Here is a 20,410-nt window from a genome sequence, read left to right on the forward strand (position 1 = left end):
AACGCAAAGCCGCAAAGACTTCGACCGACGCGCGCGCGGTCCTAGATGGATGGATGGATACGGCTGAACCCTTTACATCGGGCGGTGGCTCAAGCCACCTAGCCATGTCTTGTGAAATTTTACTCCTGTCTTGCTTTTAGCCACCAATCAGATAACCTTCGCTTGGTTACTTCTAACCTTTTAAAATCCACTTTCCCTTCACTATCCCTAAACCCCAATGCCTTGGGTAAGTCAGCCCCGCTGCCTTCCACTGTAGGGTGAAGCCCTTTACAGAAAAGTATCAAGTGTTCAGCCGTTTCCTCCTCCTCTCCGCACGCAATGCACAAAGTGTCTATCTCCTGCACTTCGACTCGTCAGGCCTTCTTCCAAAAGGCGCCTTCTCACCAGCTCTTCGCTGACATCCAGGCCAACCGCATCTCTAACCTGGCCGGCCGTCACGAAGGGATTGGCCTCGGCGACAAGAACCAAGGCGGCATCCTCTTCTGTCGTCTTCCGAACGCAGTTCCTTGCTGCGTCACCTATGCGCCCTTCATCTTTATACGCGCAAATTATCCTGTTCACTGTAGCTAGCTGTAAATCTAAAGTGCTCGCGATCTGTCTGGGATGCGCCGCTCGAAGACATGTGTACTGCAGCTACTCTCTTTTCCTCTGGAACCCGAGGCGTCATCATTCACGCTATGCGAAGCACACTCCCGAATAAAACGGGTGAAAGGTGTTATCATGAAGCGCGGTGGCAATGACATCTGATAGGGTTACTTCGCTTATCAATTCACACCTTCCTCTCATACAGGAAAGCAGGCGGTACCACGTCACCTTTTCTAATCTTTTCCCAGCAGCAAGCAGAAAATAGAATGATGCGCGATAACGCACAAAAAAGCAGGTGGGGTTGGATCCGGTTCCCTTAACAACCTGGCAAAGGACAGCTGCACCGGAGTGCTCATTGCGCGCAAGCGCGTTTTCTCGCTCATTTCGTCGCTGTGTTCCGTCGTACGGCGCTTATCGACTCGACGGTCAACGCTCGTGGGTTCAGGTTTAAAAAAAAATGGGACAGTGTACACGACTTGCAGCTTTTAATATCAATTCATAACTGTCAGCTACTCATGCAGGACACATCGTGGCTAACGCAGCACATGATTAATTACCCATATTCGAAAACTGACGTCGCAGAAACTCATATTTCCAGCGGTTGTAGTCCGCGAACTATTAAAGCCTGATTGTTTCAGCAGAAAGGCAAATTGCGTCATAGCTACTTTATTTAAGCGACAAAATGGTCGAGCAAATACTGTCACGCACTCGCAGCACGAATGGCAGACATAGCGAGAATGTTTTGCAGGTTTGATTATAGCAACGTAGCGTTGCTTCAAGCGCACAAGACCTGGAATCTATAGGCCGGTTCGCAGCAACGCGATGAGCAGCGATTCGGCTACATTCAGTAGTAACATGTCACTTTCAGTAGACAGAGATGACAAGTTAAGCTAGCTAAACGAACAGACACGTTTAAATACTCACCTCTCCAAAAACGGCAGTTTGGCCGTCGGCACCCTGAGCACGGATCTTGGGCTCGCCCGCTTGTCAAACAATTGCACCCTCTCATAGATTTTCATGCTTTAACACCTTGGCCTGTCGACAAACTTACGCTGTGCACAAGACGGGCCTTAGTACAATTTCTCCAGGCAAACCATTCCACTCATGTATTGTCTTAGGGAAGAAGCTGTTCTTAAATAAGTTTATCCGGCAAGCATATTCACGCACTTTTCGGGAATGGTCCGTTCGTGCAGATACATGTGTTGGTTTCTTTAGATATCTATCTTTGTCGATGCCTGTTCTAGAGTAAAAGATATAAAATAGCGACAAGCGCAGGCGTTTTCTTCTGGTTTCAAGCAGCGGCCACCCCAGATTTTTGGAAAGATCGGGAGATGTTTTCGAAAAGTCATAATTACCTGACACAAAGCGAGCAGCACGTGTCTGCACGCGTTCAAGTTTTGCAATGTTGCACTGGGTTGACGGATCCCAAGTACTGCAAGCATACTCAAGAATGGGAGCTACATTTGACAGAAATAATGTTTCCTTTAGCTTAGTTGGTGCCTGGTTTCTACACAACGTACTACTACAAAATAAACGCGCGGATTCTTGGCCGCTCGCTGTCATTTACAAAACAGCGACCAAACTCGGAAGACTTGGTCTGTGCGCACGACGTCGTGATCCTTAACCGGAAGAGGTATGCGCACGATGCGACCTTAGCGCCCTCAGCGGCGGAGGCGGCTGCGGTTTGCCAGCTGTCGAGCCCGCGCCCACGGGGCCGGTCTCCCTCTAAATATGGCTCACAGACGGTGGTTGTCTTATCCTCGCCCGCTTCCTTGTGCTACGTTACCTTGTCCTTGTCCTAGTGTTCCTGCATAGACCTGACGGTACCATAAAGAACTGCTCTTACTATGTGAACCGGAGCAAGCAGCATCCGCAAACCGAGTCCAGCGCCAGACGGTCTCATACGCGTGACGTTGCTTTGCTTGCTTCACTTTTTGGCCCGCCATCCGCGATCGATTTGGATCAGAGATTTGCACCTCCCTGCTCTGTAACAGCTAGATGTCACTTACATCTACCAGTCACCCAATCTTCCTTTGCAAACATATCCGGCCGCTGTAGCAGCGGACCTACGAAAGCCGGATGCAGAGTTTGGGCCCACTGTGCACGGCAGGGAGTTTTGGTTATGACTTATTATGCCACACACTGCGCTTTTACTTAATGGAAAGAAATCATTATTATTGTTCCTTCTGATAAATTGCCGGAAAATTGTAGTTTTACTTTACCATTGTTTCCTCGCATGCCTGGCCTATGCTTTTTCATTGTGAACTACTAGAACTTAACTTGACAGTCTTTAAAACTTAAAGTTGCACTTCACACGGCTCCACGATTCCAGGCAGGCAGCCACTTCGCTGAACAGAGAATGTAGCATTGCTAGAAAAGCAGTTATAAGCTGCTCAGTGTGAACTCGAAAAGCAGGAATGAGATGATTAAGCATTTTATTAGCACACTATTTATTCGAATGCACAGCACTTGGGACAAAACCAGGATCCCCAATATCCTCCTTCACAGATACGCATGACCTGTTGCAAAACAAAAAGAGCATTTCAGTACATGTGTGTGACAAAATTGTAATTGTGAGGGAAAATTATTACCAGTGAAACCACTCGAGGCATTGGTCACATGCAATCATCAACTCGCCATCATCCTTCTCTTTGCATTGTCTGCAGCACCAGACATCTCCATTTTTCTTTGCTGCAACTGTGAACAGGTGATATTTACTGAGACAGTATCACAGGTACAAATGTAATCAAGAGAAAACATTCTTACTAGATGACGTGAGCAGCAGCCATGCATCTGGCATAAAATACTTTTTTCAGTTTGGGTAAAGATACCCTGTAGTCGAGAAGGGCACTTAATTGGCAGCTGCTCAGGACGGACTTCAATGTCCTGCTCATACAAGAGGCCCTGCCCAGTAAGGACATGTACTGCGGCATCCTTGCCAGCTATGCCAGCTAAAATCACTAAAAAAATGAACTGAGAAATATAATTCACAATTGTGTGCACCAGAAAATTTCAACAAAAAGACAATTTTGTAGCCTTCTATGAACACTTTGCTTTTTGTTTTTCTTGCATGACACCAAATGGAACCGCAACATTTAGTGTTCCGAGGGAGCTTGGAACAGTGGCAAAAAAGTTACGAGGCGAGTGATGCACGCAGCTGCCTATGAGTTTACGCGATTCCGTAGCCGACAGCTGATGCATGCTAAAAGTGAGGAGAGTGGAGATGTGATGCGAGTGCAGGGCCGGTTTCCTTTGTCAGCATTAGCTGAAGAGGGGTACACATGCGAGTAGTGGGCATCTCTGACTCCTACACTTCTCTCATGGTTGTGCGACTGCATGTGTAAGCTCACGTTATCTCGATTGTATATGCTTTAAATATATACCTTAAATTTTTGCAGTGCACCCTCAGCATACTAAAATTTCAGTACTTCATTTATGGAAACATTTCTGAGCTTTGGTGGCTTCAAGTAACATCTGTTTAGCGTAAATGCCTGCTGTGTGAATTCTCTAGCATTTATTTCTCGTCTTGATTTTCTTTCTGCTTTAAAGTCTCCAGATGAAAACTGCATGACACGAAACGTGCATATACCGAAAAATCGCACGTTTTCCTCAGCTATACTCAGTTTACTGCTCACAAATTAAAAAAAAAGACTGCTGGCGGTTTGACATGGCTAAGCATAAAATATTGTGTGAAAGCACGGATTTTTCTTCTGGTGGACACCACCGCTACATACCTCAAAGGGTTATTGAGGTGTTCACTGGCCCAGGGAGCCAGTTATGTGCCTTTCCTTTCCTTAAAATGAATGGGAGTCTATGCCTTCCACTGGTTTTGATAAAAGTAAAGGTGCACAACTGCCTCAATTTGTAGGTGTATGTCACCACCTACACAAGGAGCGACTGAGGTGTCCACTGACCCAGTGAGCCATTTACATTTGCTACCAGAGGCTTCACACAGGCATATAGGAGGAGTGCGGCTAGATGTGCTTTGGCACTAGAAAGGGCAAGTGCCAGCCTTACTGATGGGCAAAGCTGCACTGAAGGCCTGCTAAGCTTTTGCTGTTCATCTGATATCATGCTTGTGTGGGCCATTTTTATGAAGCACATTAAAATATCTTACGTGTGTCTTGCGTTTCAGCAGTCAGTTCCTTAAAAGGTACTGGTTCTCTCTGTCTCTTGCGCTTCTGAACTTTCCGCTGACGAAGGCGCTTGGTGGGACGCCCTTTGCCTTTGAAAATGGGAAGCTTAATGGCACATGCTTCTTCAGTCACTTTTTCCGCCACTTCCTTTGTGACCGTTTGTTCTAATGTACTATGATCGCTTTTGGGTGCTCCCTCATCTTCACTGCTGCCATCGGAATCCATAGAACCATACATTTTTTCCGCCACGCTTCCCTTCAGCCATGCTGTGTTTGTCTTCAAGAATCCTTAATCGCTTTGCAAAGGTTTCCGGCGTGCAGTCACCCAGAGTGTCAGCAATGGCCTTCATTGTTTGCATTGCAAAATTATACCGCTAATTTTGATTCATTTTTTCAAAGCTTGGTCCAGGCATTGAGAGGATTTCAAGATCTTCTGTGGCCCCGTGAAATTTATTTCTGGCTTGCTCACTACATGACACGAAGTTACTCTGATACCATTTAAACCAGCGCTTTCGAACTGCCTGTTGGAGGTCCGGCTCAACATCAAACTTTATGCAAATTGCCAATAAATGGCGACACAGTAGGTCCATCTTGGAAAGGAAAGTGCAATCACATACTTGTTATTCTAGCGATATGTGGTGCCACCCTTCACCAGTTGTAGAAGCCACAGCATACTGTTTTTCAGATGTCTGTTTCGCTTCGGCGTCACTGTCTTAAGCTTTGATTAGCTGTTTCCTGATCACTGAGCAAGCATATGGTGTCAACACTTTTGAACACACTTCTTCAACTTTGTGCACTTTCATGTGGTTGTAAAACAGACAAGTTCTCAGCAGGGTTACTGAGCGGGTCGCGTTTCGTTGCATTATGGTTGCTAAATTCAGTAATCTGCTCAAGGCATCGTGAAGCTTTGTAGAGGATGAGAGGGCTGTTTTTATGAAACTGTTATGTGCTTCTACTCGGTTAGTTGTATTTGCTCCACAGGTAAACTCTTGATAACAGATGTGACGGGTCCACATGTTCGTCATAGAGTTCCAGTTCTTCTCGAAGTATTGCACAGCTTCTTTACTGGAAAACCTTTCGAACTCGCGTCTTGCTTCATCGTACTTGTTTGCTGTTGGTGCATGCAACATTTGGTTGAATACCACCATCATAAGTTCTCGTTCTTCGACAGACCTTGAAAATTGGCTGGCTGCTGTTCTGAATGCCTTTACAACATGAAATTGGCACAGTTGTACCGATGGCACACTAGGAAAAGTGCTCCAAATTGCACTGATTTCTGAAAAATCTGTCTACGATGATTACATCTGTCTTTTCAGAACATGGGTTTTCCTTGACGAAAGGCTCCAACATTTTGGAGACATTGTGACACTGTCCAGAAGCAACAAAAGCGTATGCGACCACCTGGCTGTCTCCACAACCGTTTTGTACTAACAAAACAAAAAGTGGCATCTTAAGTTTGTTGGTTCTGTAAGTCGCATCTAGTAGCAGCACTTCTGAAAATGACTGATACGCCTGCTGCATGTGCGGTGTCTGGATCAGGAGAACCTGGAGTTGTTTATCATCAGTGACAGGTATAATTTTTGCTTTGTGTTGTTCATGACAGTTTTCAATCTCTTTAACCAGTAGTTGGGCCTCATCCGCTCCATACATTGAATGCTTCAGGTTTTGCAAGTCTTTAGTTGTGACTGTCTTTCCTGAAAGTAATGTAATCAATTCCATTACTAAACTATTACTTTCAAAGCAAGGCTGCGCTAGTAAAAGAGCTCATCAGAAGAAAAATCAAGCACATTCCTTACCTGTCTTTTCGACTAGCTTTCCAACTATTACACTCGGCCGAACGTTTAGTTCCGTCAACGGAAGCACATACTCCTTTTCTTCTGTGAGCCGACGACGCTCTGGATATGATTCAAAAATTTCTTTGCTGACTTCGTGGTTGTGGTTGCAGTCAAGTTTTCTTATTTCAAGCTGCTGGCTTGCGCGTCGTGCTGCAAATACAACTGTAGCTGGACATCCTTTCTTCATTGTCCTGCGCACAGTTTAGAAATTGTAATCAAACTGACATGCATGCATGCTTGAAAAGTTTCAATTCCATGTGGCAACAATTGGGGCAAGCTGGTAGTAAAACCTTAAACATGGAAAAGCATGCACAATGCCAGAGGGCTGTAAACCCTTAGAAGAGCAGAAAGTTGGGCAAGTTGGTTCATATTCATGGCTGGTAAAGCACAAAAGGAAAGACATGGACAGAAAGAAAGACACGGACAGGACAGCCCCTCTCTTGTGTCTTGGTTCTCCTACACAGGTTGCAAAAATAGCAGACGGCTCAAAATGGCTAAGCACAGAATACGTATTGTGCAGTAGCACTATAGTTACGATGGGCACTTAACATCTTTACATGTTGCGAATGTGAAAGCATCCCTTTACCGAAAGGCTTTTACACGAAATGCCTTCACAACAGAAGCATTTCACCTTCGAGACAAAGGACTTTACCCTGATGGCATTTACCATGAAGACCTTCACCCAGGTGAAGACATGCCAGGTGCACACACCTGGCAGGTCCGAGAACACATTTACCATGAAGGTCTTCACACTAAAGGTCTTCACTCAGGTGAAGGCCTGCCAGGTGTACCCACCTGGCAGGTTGCCTACAACTCTGGGCCGCCTACCACAAAGCAGGCTTCAGGGACGTCGGAACGATTTTTTTTTTTTGAGGAACGGAAATGGTGGGCACCGCAACCGCGCCGTAGGGGAAGGGAGGAAGGTGGGAGTGGAAGACGAAAAAGAGCAAGAGGTGCCGCTGTGGAGGGCTCCGGAATAATCATCTTTAACGTGCACTGACATCGCACCGCACACGGGCGCCTTTGCATTTCGCACAATGCAAATAAATAGCTGCAACCTGACTTTTTTCCTCTTCTGCCAGTTGTTAACTCCATGAGCAGATAGTAACCATTATCAGTACACAGGCCTGTGCCCATAAAGTGCTCTATAGACAGAGTCGCCGCAACCAAGAAAGTATTGTATCTCACCGTTGCTGAGGTCGTACGCCTGTTACTGTGGACCTGAGCTCTCCTCCATGCTTGCAAATGTATGCCGCATTTGCATATTTCAGCTTCTTCCCCAGTCGCTCCAAGCCAGCACTGAGCCGCGCATTCACCACTTCCACCGTCTTTGTAGCTTTAACTACGAAGAGAACATTAACATTGTTCTGCACTTGAAACTCACGGAACGCTCTGTCGAACTCGGCTAAGTTGTTGAACCGTGCTCCAAGCGCGATGGCCATGCTTGGGCTGTCCTAATAGTCGAGCGCACCGGCAAGCCACGCTATTTAATTTAATTTGCTCCGCAGCACACCACTCAAGCGCTCTAGACAAGTGTGATCGACTCTGTACGTACTATGCCGCTCGAGCGGACCACTTGCCAAATTGCAGGAAAGCTGACTTGCAGGAAGGTGTTCTCCAACCAGAAACCCTCTTTCACCGACCACGTTTTCACTTCCTGTTCTGCTGACTGAAGGGGTTAGCGCGAAGGGAGATGAAAACCTGGAGCCCCGACGGTCACCACCGGCTTTGGAGACAGCGTGTAAAGGGAATTTGTCGAAAGGTAATATTTACAGTGATGCATTCCCTTGACGAGTACTGTCTCTACCCGCTCCTCGCGCTCGCACTTCTGCACTGTTGTGTCATTTCAGCAACTTCCTTTTCATATAGATAAAGAGACATCTTCCCCCTCTTTTCGAAGAATGCGAAATTTGATGTAGTTCTTGTATTTGAAGGAAATTTTTGTGCAGGGCGTGCAACTGTCTCTGATGAGAACACCGCTGCGCTGCAGAAAGAGGGGAAGTGGGTGATAGAGACATAAATGAGGGATGGTCGTCTGCGAATGACGGTTTTCGGTTGGAAGATTGTACGTAGTTACGTCACCATATGTCTTCACTGTTCAGGGTGAAGGAGTGGGCGGGAGAGCGGGCGCCGCCGTCCAGACGGTCCAGCTGCCTGCCGTCGCGCCCATGTTGACAGTCACTAGCGTCGTATGCTTTGCTACATTCTTTAGCTCGCCACTCTCACCCGCAAAGCGTGGCTTTAGGAAATCAGGTGCGTTACTTCCAGAACGTTCGCGTCATCTTCAAAGGACCACCGTGAGATCGACGTGGCGGCGCGCGCGAGCATACTCGGCGATCGCAAATACGCGTCACTGAAATCTGTTTATGAGCTGAGACGCTGAGCGCCGAAGTCTGGCTGATTCGAAGGATCAGAACAAAAAACACGCTGTCCCTATTCTAATGCCCATAACCCCTTTCCCGACAACCTTACAACCTATCCATTTCACCCATCCTTTCCGATACGTCTCAAGAGAGATCATGGGAGTCTCCCCGGGCCCGTTCCCCCGGCTGTGGGTCGCAATGTAGCTTTTTATCCCCTCTACTAATTTTTTTTTCCATTTTCCCCATCCACGGGCGATAAAATTATCGCTGCCCTCGGGCCTTTTCTTTTATCTTCAATTTGGATTCAGCCTTTTATACGTCAGTCGTGCAGGCAGGGGCTTATTATTTTTGAATCTTTTTAGTTTACCCCAACCGACTATATGGCACCTAATCACAAGCCCATCGCAGTTAGTAGCACGGGCAGGGACATTTTATTTTTCATTCTTTTTATCGTCCCACAAACATTTTTTTTTCATGTAATCACGGTGCGGGCTCGATTTTCGGATGCCTGATCAGCGTCCTTGTTTTCTTTCTTTTCTAGTCCATCCTTGCGCTGTGTTGCCTCAGTTGTTGAAGCATGAGCATGTTAGCACGAAGTACAGATAGCCCCAATGTGAAGCCATCTAGGGAACAGTCATGTTGCACAAAACAACCAGTTCTTTTACTCCTTAACAAGAGTTAAAAATTTCTCATTCCTCCACCAGAGCAATAACTATAACAAAGAAAAAAGTGCGCGTCACTGATACTTATGAAGTTCTCATTGGTTGAACGTGTTTCGTTTCATACCGGGGGTACTTTTAATTGCATAGACAGCAGCGCCTATAGAAGTTGCTGCGCCTGCTTCGACCTGACGTGTGTCACTGCTGTCCTAGAGTTTATGACTGCTGTTATATGTGATCAGGAGCACCAACCGAAAATAGGGTCCCGCGCGCGAGTCCGCCCGACGACGATTATACGGTCGCGGTTGTAAGGGATGTCAGTTCTGATTCGGAGCGATGCGGCACGAGCACGGCGTTGTGCTTTTGAGCACAACTGCCACGAATCTCGCTGCCAGCAATTCAGGTACCCCCGTGAAAGGACTTCAAAAAAAGCGGAAGAGAATTGCCACAGCACATCGCTTTATATACAGAGTGCAACGCCAGCGTGCGTAGGCGGCAGCAGCACACGACGCCGCGCCGTGCAGTACGTCCGGCAGCCGATTTGAGTAATTTATATAATCTGAATGCGCTGAAAAGACACTCCCTACGTCCATCTGTCAGTCCTGATAGATTGCATCGGTTTCGTCTGCTAGTGCGGCGGCCGAGCCCTTCATCTAGCGCGCGCCAGCGCTGCCGCAGCCGCCACCGCCGCTGAAGGCGCTGAAGTCGCATCGTGCGCATACCTTTTCCGGATAAAGATCACGATGTCGTGAGCATAGACCGTCAACTCGGAAAGCAAATTACTGTATCTACTCGAATCTAGGCCGACCCCCTAAAGTCTCCGAAGGCAAAAAAAGTTACATTGCCTCGAATGTCGGCCGAACAAAAAAAAAGCGAGGACAGCGTTCACAAAATGCAAACAGCATTTATTGAATCTGAACGTGCAGAGCTCATTCAACGTCGTCGTCGCTGCTAGATTCGTCGCTGTGTTCCTTGTCACTGTTACCTTCAAACAGTGCACTATCTTCGGTATCGTCAAGCGCATTAGATATGCTGCACTTTTTAAAGGCGCGCACGATTAACGTACCTGGGATGTCGTCTCACGCTGCAGCTACCCAGCCCGCCAGCTGCGATAGCGATGCACGTTTAATGCGGCCCACTGCCGTTAGCATGTGGTCTTCGTCAGTCAACCAGTCCGTGTAATATTTCCGCAGACGATCCTTGAAAGGTTTGTTGATGCAGACATCATGTTGCTGCAACTGACCCGTCATGCCGCCCTGTAGGACAGCGAGGTTCGTGTTCGCTGCTGTATAAACTTTGTTTTGTTTTGTGAACCTTTGGCTCCGACCCATTCTCTGGCTTACGATGGGCGAAAGCTGGGCACCAAACGACCAACCCCCTTGTCACTTGGTAGCTGGTCTCCGGCTGAGCTTGCCACGCTGAGTCGAGGGCATCTCCTCTGCGACCGAGACCGCTACCCCCACACGCTCTAAGGGTGTCTGGGAGCGCACGCTAAAGTGCGCGAAGTGGTGACATATTCTGGCGTCCGCGACAGGACGTTCGGGGCTTTGTAAGCTCAGAGAACGGAGAAAGAGTCGGAAGGAGTTTACGAAGAGGTCGTAAACGAGTGTTTAGCAGCAGAGCGATATTGTGAGGTGACGCGCAGAGGCGATTGGATACGGTTCCTCGAGTTGAGTTATGCTTGAGGCTTGAAAAGCTACGCCACTACGCCTCAGATTGCCGTAGCAACGTAGCCAGCAAACGAATGGCTGTTTGTTTCAAGTGTGGAGATAAGGGACACAAAGCTGCGGCGTGGCCGCCGCGGTGGCTGAGTGGTTACGGCGCTCGGCTGCCGGCCCGAAAGACGCGGGTTCGATCCCGGCCGCGGCGGTCGAATTTCGATGGAGGCGAAATTCTAGAGGCCCGTGCACTGTGCGATGTCAGTGCACGTTAAAGAACCCCAGGTGGTCGAAATTTCCGGAGCCCTTCACTACGGCGTCTCTCATAGCCTGAGTCGCTTTGGGACGTTAAACCCCCATAAACCGAACCAACAAAGCTGCGGCGTGTTGAAGTCTAGGGAAACCACTCCAAAAGGTGTCGCATGCCTGTGCCTCTTCGTACGACAGAGAGGAGGAAAACGTTAGTGCCGACCGCGTAGAACAGGTGTACTGGGAGAAACCTCCAGTGTTATGCACAATTTCGTGCTTCAGATCAGGGTCTGTCACTGAGGGAATGCCGGTTCTCACCGGAAAAATTCGGGGAAATTCGGTTTCTGTTCTGAGAAGCACATGAATCGCCGGTGTTTTCATCAAAAGAGAATTGGTTATCAATGAGGAACTTACTGTAGAGATGAGCCCTGTGTATTTCGTGTATGGTTCCGCTAAACTGTTACCTGAAGCCAGAGTGCTCGTGATAATCCGTACTTCACCGGAGAAGTGACAGCGCTATGCATGGAGTTCCCACTGCATGACGTCATCCTAGGTAACATCAAGGGCGCGAGATGGCCGAACGACCCAGAGATATGGGCCACCGACGTGGTTGACGAAACTCTCACTCCCAGAACGGAAGGGTCGCCAGAGAAGAGATCTACACTAGAAGCGGCGACGAAAGCACAAGTGAAGGCTGAGAACTCGGAGTCCTATTTGTTAGCCTCTGGCGAGAACATGTGCAGGAATAACGAGCCTGATCCTCCATCTGACATAGAAGATGCTGTTGCTAACTCCACAGGTCACTGTTTGGTTTAACAGCGAGTTCCTGCTGCCGAAATTAAAGAGATTGAGGACCAGACCGGAGTGTCGCTTCCTCGGGAAAGTGAGTGTATAGCTACAACCAAGGTAGTAGGCAGTGAGGAGCAGGCCAACCTGACACCTCAGTCAAAGGGGACCTTAAGGCAGGCGCCTGATGCTGAGGAAGAAAGTAGAAGCTTCACCGAGAAGTCAGAGTGCTGCACGCCTGATTCTTGCAGTAGCGACCGTGAGAAAGGCGAAAGTGCAGTACAAACACTGAACCACGGCTGCACTGAAATCGACGAGCCCAAAAATGAATTACCGGAAGCTGAATTGAAAACAAAGTAGAATGCGTCTCCAATGGTTCAAGAGTTGTACTCCAAGTACTTGGCACAAGGAAAAGCCAGCAAGAGAAAAAAGAAGGAATCGAGAAGAGGAAGTGCAGTCCATGAAGAACAAGAGGTGACTGCAACAATGGCTTCATCAAGAGAGCGCAGCTCGGTGATGCATGTGGAAACAAGCTTGGCTTGCCCCGAAAAATGTGGCAGAAAGTAAACAGAAAGAAAAGTGAGTCGGACCCCAAAGAAGTGGGTGAACCTTAACTGCAGAAGCCCTGGAGAAAATTCAGGAAAAAGCTGGTACAAAAGAGAACCAAGGTGAAGACACCTCAGTCGGGTGCAAGGAAGCTGCAAGAACATCGCAGCAAAGTGAAACAGAAGCTGCGACGATCGAGCCCTACTTTCAGAACGGGCTCAGTGTGGATGCGCAAGCGCAAACACAAGAGCGCACTCCGAGACGGAAACAACGAGAAGTGGAGCCGTCATAAGCGAACTGGCGTAAACTCTGATCGCAACAGACGCGCTAGACGCAGGAAAAGAGAAAGGGCTCGAAGCCCGAGCAGAAACACACAGAAAAGTACGAGTGGGGAGCAGAGTCAGAAACGCGTTGGGAAAAAAAAGCCTCAGTAAGAGGCGAAAGAAGAGCAGAGCTCGCGACAGGAGAAAAGACCAGAATCGCGTGCGAAAAAGAAACAAAAGTGCAATAGAAAACTTGAGGGAAACAGTCCTGTCCCACACTCATGCACGCCGAACGTGGAAGTATAGGCGAAAGTGTGCATCGTATTTCTGTGCCCTCTATGTAATGTGTTCATGTATTGCCGAGTTGCGGCATCTATTTGAGTGCATTGCCAAGTGCTATGTCTGTGGAGACATCATTGTATTGATGTGTGTCTTTTGGCATTCGCCATTGAGTTTGTGAACGCAAACATGTGCGCACGAATTTTGTGTTTTCTGAATCTTGTTGCACAATATTCTTGAAGGAAGGGCCAGTGTAACAAAATTCGGTGCATTTTCGAAAAAAACCGGCGCTGCGCCTAAGCAATCGCGCCCGCGCGCGGTAAAATAAAACAAAAACAGCGGGCAAGGACCCCCGGAGAGCGCGTAAGCCGTGCGTGGGCTTTGCACTCAGCTCGATGGCGAGGCGCCAAAGTAAACATAGACACGCACGGCGTCGATTTTTCTCGGATGTGGAAGTTTTTGCTTTTTGTCGACGGAAAGGGGGTAACCATGTGCGCGCCAAAGTGATACCCTCCCCCATTCGCTCCGGCGCCGATGACTCAGCGTGCCGCGAATGACCTAGATTGTTCTAGAAGGTGGTTTCCGCGCTCGACCAATGGGGTTGCGCGCCCGGCGCAAGAAGGAAGAGGAGTCTGTGCAGTTGAAGCTGCGCGTGTACGTATATGCGCGCCTGCCTTGGCGCGAAGAATAGACAGACGCGGTCTGCGCCTATAAATGAGGGGCTGCAACCGCTGTATGTTAGCCCTAACCGCCGTTTAAGCTACCGAGAAGCGCGCCCGCTCGACTCCCGGGAGAACACCACTCGCCCAGCCGGACCAGCGAGGCAACGTGCGCCAACCTGCGGGGCGGCCCCGTCGAGCTCCTCAGGTCGTCGGACTATCGCAGTGCCCGGTGAACAAATTGTGTTTTGTTTATTTGTCTCTCTGTGTGTTAGAGCACTTTAGGTGCAAAGTTTCTGCTGAATTGTTATCTGTCTGTATTGTTACTTTGCACGAGTGCATTGTATTTGTAAATCCCTGCGTATCTGCTCGTACGAATGATTGTGAAAGCCTCTGTATCGTCTCTCAGCTGTATAAACTTTGTTTTGTTTTGTGAACCTTTGGCTCCGACCCATTCTCTGGCTTGCGACCGGCGAAAGCTGGGCACCAAACGACCAACCCCCTTGTCACTTGGTAGCTGGTCTCCGGCTGAGCTTGCCACGCTGAGTCGAGGGCATCTCCTCTGTGACCGAGACCGCTACCCCCGCACACTCTAAGGGTTACTGGGTGCGCACGCTAAAGTGCGCGAAGTGGTGACAATTGCATTGACATGTGATTATATGAAGAATTAAATGAGGAACAAATGGGGGTTTGGGCAGGGCATGTAATGCGAAGGCAAGATAATCGATGGTTCTTAAGTGTAACAGACTGGATTCCTAGTGCAGGGAAACGTAGCAGGGGTCGGCAGAAAGTTAAGTGCGCGGATATGAGATTAAAAGTTTGCGGGGATAGGGTTGCCGTAGCCTACACATGACAGGGTTAATCGGAGATGTATGAGAGAGGCATTTTCCCTGCAGTGGGCGCAGTCAGGTTGATGATGATGAAATGAGCAGAAAGAGACGGCTACATATGGCAATAGATTAAACGTAGCGGTCCGGATACGTTTTATAGAGTTCTGCTTCTGTCACGTTACTAATACCTTAATAACTGCTGATACCCTAATAATAATACGTCCTGGCTTTTTTTCCCAACTGCAACCACTCAGGTTGCAATTGTTTCAGATTTCTTAATGTTTTTCGTGAACTATTTGTCAGCGATTATTGTTTTTGTGCTTCATCTTTGTTATTGCGATCTCGAATCAAACTAGTGCCTGCAGTGTGTACACCCGCGCCATGATCTACTACCTTCGTAATGAGGGCCTTTGAGTGTATTTTGAATAAGTGCCAGTTTCGCCCATGTAAAAACCAATCCAATGAAGGTCCATACACGCGCTTTTATATGCGTACATGTTCCAGGCGATAAACAGCGCCGAGCTGCCGCAGCCGAACATGTGGGCCTTCTCTATACGTATACAGTGCGTTTCACCTAAGACTACACAATTTTAAAAAATGGGCTTTTTGAGTTATAAAAGCGCTTCTAAAAGAAAAGAAAAGATGAACGAAGGGTAAAACATAATATATTTTCAGTAATTTCAGAATGGTAGCTCTTAGTAAGGCGTGAGGCGGCCTCGCTTCGTGCCAGGCCCGTAGATTTGCGGTGACCGCATCCCGTGGCGCGTAATTCGTGGCATCAAAGCCGAGGAGGTGAGACAACGGCTCTACTTTCCGCCAGTTGGCGCCTGCGCAGCTGGAGCCACCGGACGAAAGAAGAAGCCGAGCCACGATGGTGTCACTTTGGCATTTGAGCGTCATTTAGTCGCCAAACTCTTCCAGTAGCAGTTGTACGCTTAACCGCATTATTCATCCAGAGCCCGAGGGAGCGAGGGCTGAAATTCGCAGCGTCCTTAAGGCGCGTCTGGTAACTTTTAAGCTCGTCACTTTACTAATAACGCCGATGTGTTTTGCCGAAATAGCGTTCTTCATAGCAACAAGCTGGCGCTTGTTTTCCAGCCCCGTCCTACCGATTCAGCTCGCACTGTTAGCGCTCGTCCTACGTCGTTCTTCTACTGTGTCTGTGTGTTTTTTCGGCGCTACAGGTTTCCTTTCTGGATCGAAATGAACCATCCAGCCCAAATAGAAGTTCTTTTAAACGCAGAAAAGACTGAAGGACATAACACAGCGCACGAGATCAGTATACTTCGTGCCGCTTCTCGGTGACAGATGTGATGTTCACTGAGGTTCGCGTATGGCTAATTTCCATACGATGACGTTTCCCCTGCTAAGTTTATAAGTGGGCAGAAAGAAATTCAATAAAACATGACGTCCCAGCGGCTGGTCATTGATATGCAGCAGGCTTTTTCAACAAGTGTGGACAATTATGCATTTTCAGTACGCATAAATAGTCTTCTACCGTGCATCAATATGTCTAAGGCTAGCGTCCTTTGCAGCCGGAGCGTGCTGGAGAAGATGAAAACGTGTATATTTGCGTTCTTCCTGACGTTGATATTCGTCGCGGTGAGCGAGTAAGTACCATTTTTTATTATCCGCCATAAAATTGGTGGTCCATTTCTATACATAAGTTTCAATGCTTATCTTAAATCGCTGTTTCTCGGAAGTCCGGGAAAAGCATGGCGACCCGGGTTGCCATGCGATGTCAGGCAGTAATCTTGGATTATTGTGAGCAATTTCACCATCCTATGCGCTCGAAGTAAATTATTTCAAAATGACCAATGAGCCGTCCTTATATTTTTTTTATTAAACAGCAGGTTCGAAGTACAAATGTAAGCATCACTTGGAAAGTCTGTTATTGCTAATAAGCGACTGCAGTGGCTGGTCACCGGCATGCCAATTGATAAAGCACGAGAGCTTTGATCGCGCCGTTTTATTCCCGCCGAATTAACGCCGTCCGGCCATGTGTGCAGTTTTAACTTGCGTACTGTAGGGTAGGTAACAAAGAGGGGAACGCGCGGGAGACACACGTCATCTTGGGTAGACATGCAAACGTCGCTCGGTTGTTTCGGATTGTAAGTCCCATCTGTGCTTCAAGAAGGCAGCGAGACGTGAACACAGTTAATTCTATTAAAGGTAATAAACACGAAATTTTTGTAGCGATAGCCACACTACGCTGGCCACTTCGCGAGGTCAGCGTGGCTGCGCGCTGAGCCGTGGCACCACTGCTCCGCCTGCTGTGCGCATGCGCGGAATGGACGTCATAGCCCGCAGCTGGTGCGCGCGCCTCGCCGCTGCGCCGACGGCGGAGCAGGCGCCGCCCGCCTCGTCAGTTGTGCGAATGCGCGGAGTGACGTCAGAGCACGCAGCTGGTGCGCGCGCCTACATTACGCTAGCATTTCGAGCCTTTCAGCGCCGCGGCCATCGTAATAGCTGCCGGCGGCGCGGCGCGCCGGCGAAACCGAGTGGGGGAAGATTGGAGAGGAAGGAGAGAGTGAATCCACATCCAGGGACGAAGATGAAGAAGGAACGCCCAGCGAAACGCAGCGGCAAAAGACTGACTGCAATTCGACTGAGCCAGTTCCACTCGGACAGCTGTGGCTATCGCGTCACTCCAAGTTTAGCCAGAGCTAAACCGCAGAAATTTTTGCTGGCGTGTTTTCTTTTTTCAAATGACGCGTTAGGCATCAGTGTACTATCGGGGACAAAAGTGGTATACTCCACGCAGCGGGGGGCGGAGCAACGGAAAATTGCATCGTAACGCCATCTACAGGCGGCATCTAGGATCGAGACATCCATTGAGAGCCCTTTATTATCTGCAGGCGTGTCGCTTGACTCGTTTCGATGTTTCGTGCATGAGCTCGACGAAATGCCGAGCGGCGCCCTGCGCGCTGGCTCTCAAGCCATATCTCGAACGTGCGTGGAAAAAAAAGAAGACACAACACGAAAAGCGGGCCACCAGAATGCTACTGCTGCGGGGCCGCTCGGCATTTTGGCGAGCTGAAGCACGAAACACTGAAACGAGTCAAGAGACATGCCTGCGGTTAACAAAGTGCTCCCATTGGCTGTCTCGATCCTAGATGCCGCCTGTAGATGGCGTTGCGATGTAGTTTTCAGTAAAGGGCTTCACCCTACAGTGGAAAGCAGCGGGGCTGATTTAACCAAAGCATTGGGGAGTAAGGACAGTGAAGGGAAAGCAGATTTTAGGCGGGTAGAAATAACCAAGCGAAGGTTATGTGATTGGTGGCTAATATCAAGACAAGAGTAAAATTTCACAAGTCATGGCCTGGTGGCTTGAACCACCGCCCGATTTAACGGGTTCAGCCTTATCCATCCATCCGTTGCTCCGGCTCCCGCTGCGTGGAGTATACCACTTTTGCCCCCGATAGTACATATGTATCAGCACGTACGTCATATTCACCTATGACTGCCAAATAATTTATCACTGAATTTCTTCTTGACGCTGTTTCGGTTTCATCAAGTGAACGATGGCTGTGACGTGGAGTTGGTCTTCCGGTCACGTGAAGATCTCATGACCTATCCCATTAACCAGCATTCCCTGTAAACGTTTAGAACATGCCATCTACTCTAACCTTGTCTCTTTTGTTTAATTTACCTAATTCCTTAGCTCCACTCAACATGGACTTCCTAAATTCTACTCCTATAGAGCGCAACTTTGATTTTACTGATGGCATAGCTAAATTGTAATTTGCTTATTGACTGCACTTTTCTCATTTCAGCAAGGCATTATTATTATATATCAGCACAATAAATATCGACAGTCGAATACAAAAAGATATGGAGAGCACTTAAGACAATATACTTACGCCCTTTGAAGGCGAAACCATAAATTTTTATTTTATATTCTTCCTTCATTTCCACTTACACACACATTTATGAGGACACAGTTGTAAGGCCACGCACACATCAGGTTAACCTTTATTTTCCAACAATGATAATTGGTTGTTGGGAAAAGGAAATGGCGCAGCATCTTTCCCACATCGCGGTGGACACCTGAACCGCGCCAGGGAAGGGATAAAGGAGGGACTAAGAGAAGAAAGGAAGAAAGAAGTTTATAGTGGAGGGCTCCGGAATAAATTTCTTATTTTAAACAATAAACGCGTTTTTAGTGCAAATTGGTTGCATATGCGCCTCGCAATCTCTATGTCCTTGGTTCAATTCCACGCACCTTCGGAATATTTTTCTTTCCTGATAACGTCATTGGGGGTTTTGTGGAGCACTTTTCCCGATATCGACAGCGCCGCCAGGTGTCGCTGTTAATGGGCGGCCGCCCATAGAAAAGCAGCTCAAAAATTCTGGAAGCATCTAAATGCAATGAGTAACGAGTCTAGGCTAGAACAAAGGTTTATTGTTACAGATCGGGTATTCGACTAAAAGGGGATGAAGCGATAAAACACATAAGAAGAAGGATGACAGAAAAACTTAACGAAAGAAATGTTGCACATAATTTATCGAAGTAGAATAGACCGGTTACTGCAATAGCTTCACTTGAGCAAAGAGAGTGGGAAAAGGCAGAGAAGATGGTTCCTAGTGGCGCATCAACAGGACCAGATGGTATTCCCATTGTGTTAATGAAGAAGCTAGGACCAAAATCCAAGCAAACATTAGACAGGTAGTGAATAAAATGATACTGGATGGGAAAGTCCCCGATGAACGGCGATTAAGTAGAATGAACTTGATATATGAGCTGTCGGGCCTCTTCGATCGCTGGTCGCTGTTCTGTTGACGTGGCTCAGCTACCCATTCTGCGGGGCAGTGGCTAAGTACCTGGCGGTGTTGCTCTAGCTTGCTAAATTTCTCCTTTTTTTCTGTGCCTGTTTGCTCCTGTTCTGGGGTGATTGGGTGCGGGACGAGAGCTTAATGTCTACTTCTCCTGGCCAGGGGTTTTCCCCTTGGTCGGCATCTCTTCCTAAAGACCAGCTCCCAATCGATCTCTTTTTCCGCAGCGGTGTTTCAAGCATTCCAGTCGCATTAGTGCCTTCCGATGGAGGCGCTATCCGACTGAACAACCCGGAGGCCGTGCAGGCGGCTCTTAGGTCCACATCGCAGCATTTCATGCACATTACCGACGTCCGGCAGTTCGGCAGGGGTGGTATTTTGTGCAGGTCGCCGGATAAAGCCTGTATTGAAGACCTGCTGAAGTGTACGTCATTCGCCAACCACCCGGTGAGCGCATTCATTCCGCCTCATCTAGCATGTTCCAAGGGCTTGGTCCGAGGGGTCGACTTTCGATTGAGCCCTGCGGAAACGCTTGAGAACCTCTCGCCTGCGGGAGTGATTGCTGTCCATCGATGCAGCAGGATGGTTGACGGAGAAAAAATTCCTACGGAGTCCGTCATTGCCACATTTGCAGGAATATTTTGCCGGTCAGAGATTAAGGTGTGGCCATTGGTTTTTCGAGTAGATGCCTTTATCTCTCGGACCCTTCAGTGTCAAAAATGCTGGCGATTTGGCCACAGCGGCAAAGCCTGCAAATCGGACTTACGCTGCTGTGCCTAAGGGGAAC

General features: G+C 48.2%; 1 long non-coding RNA gene and 1 pseudogene across 1 annotated transcript in view; one reads left to right on the top strand and one right to left on the bottom strand.

Moving 5' to 3' along the window:
* Positions 1-3,035: 3,035 nt before the first annotated feature.
* LOC144134158 (uncharacterized) lies at positions 3,036-7,994 on the bottom strand (annotated as a pseudogene).
* An 8,343-nt stretch (positions 7,995-16,337) lies between these two features.
* LOC144132659 (uncharacterized) overlaps positions 16,338-20,410 on the top strand; it is a 32,123-nt gene continuing 28,050 nt past the window's right edge. Inside the window, exon 1 of the long non-coding RNA XR_013314886.1 lies at positions 16,338-16,457. This is a non-coding gene — a long non-coding RNA (uncharacterized LOC144132659). The remainder of the gene's footprint in view (positions 16,458-20,410) is intronic.

Source organism: Amblyomma americanum, chromosome 5, assembly GCF_052857255.1.
Source record: "Amblyomma americanum isolate KBUSLIRL-KWMA chromosome 5, ASM5285725v1, whole genome shotgun sequence".
NCBI lineage: Eukaryota > Metazoa > Arthropoda > Arachnida > Ixodida > Ixodidae > Amblyomma > Amblyomma americanum.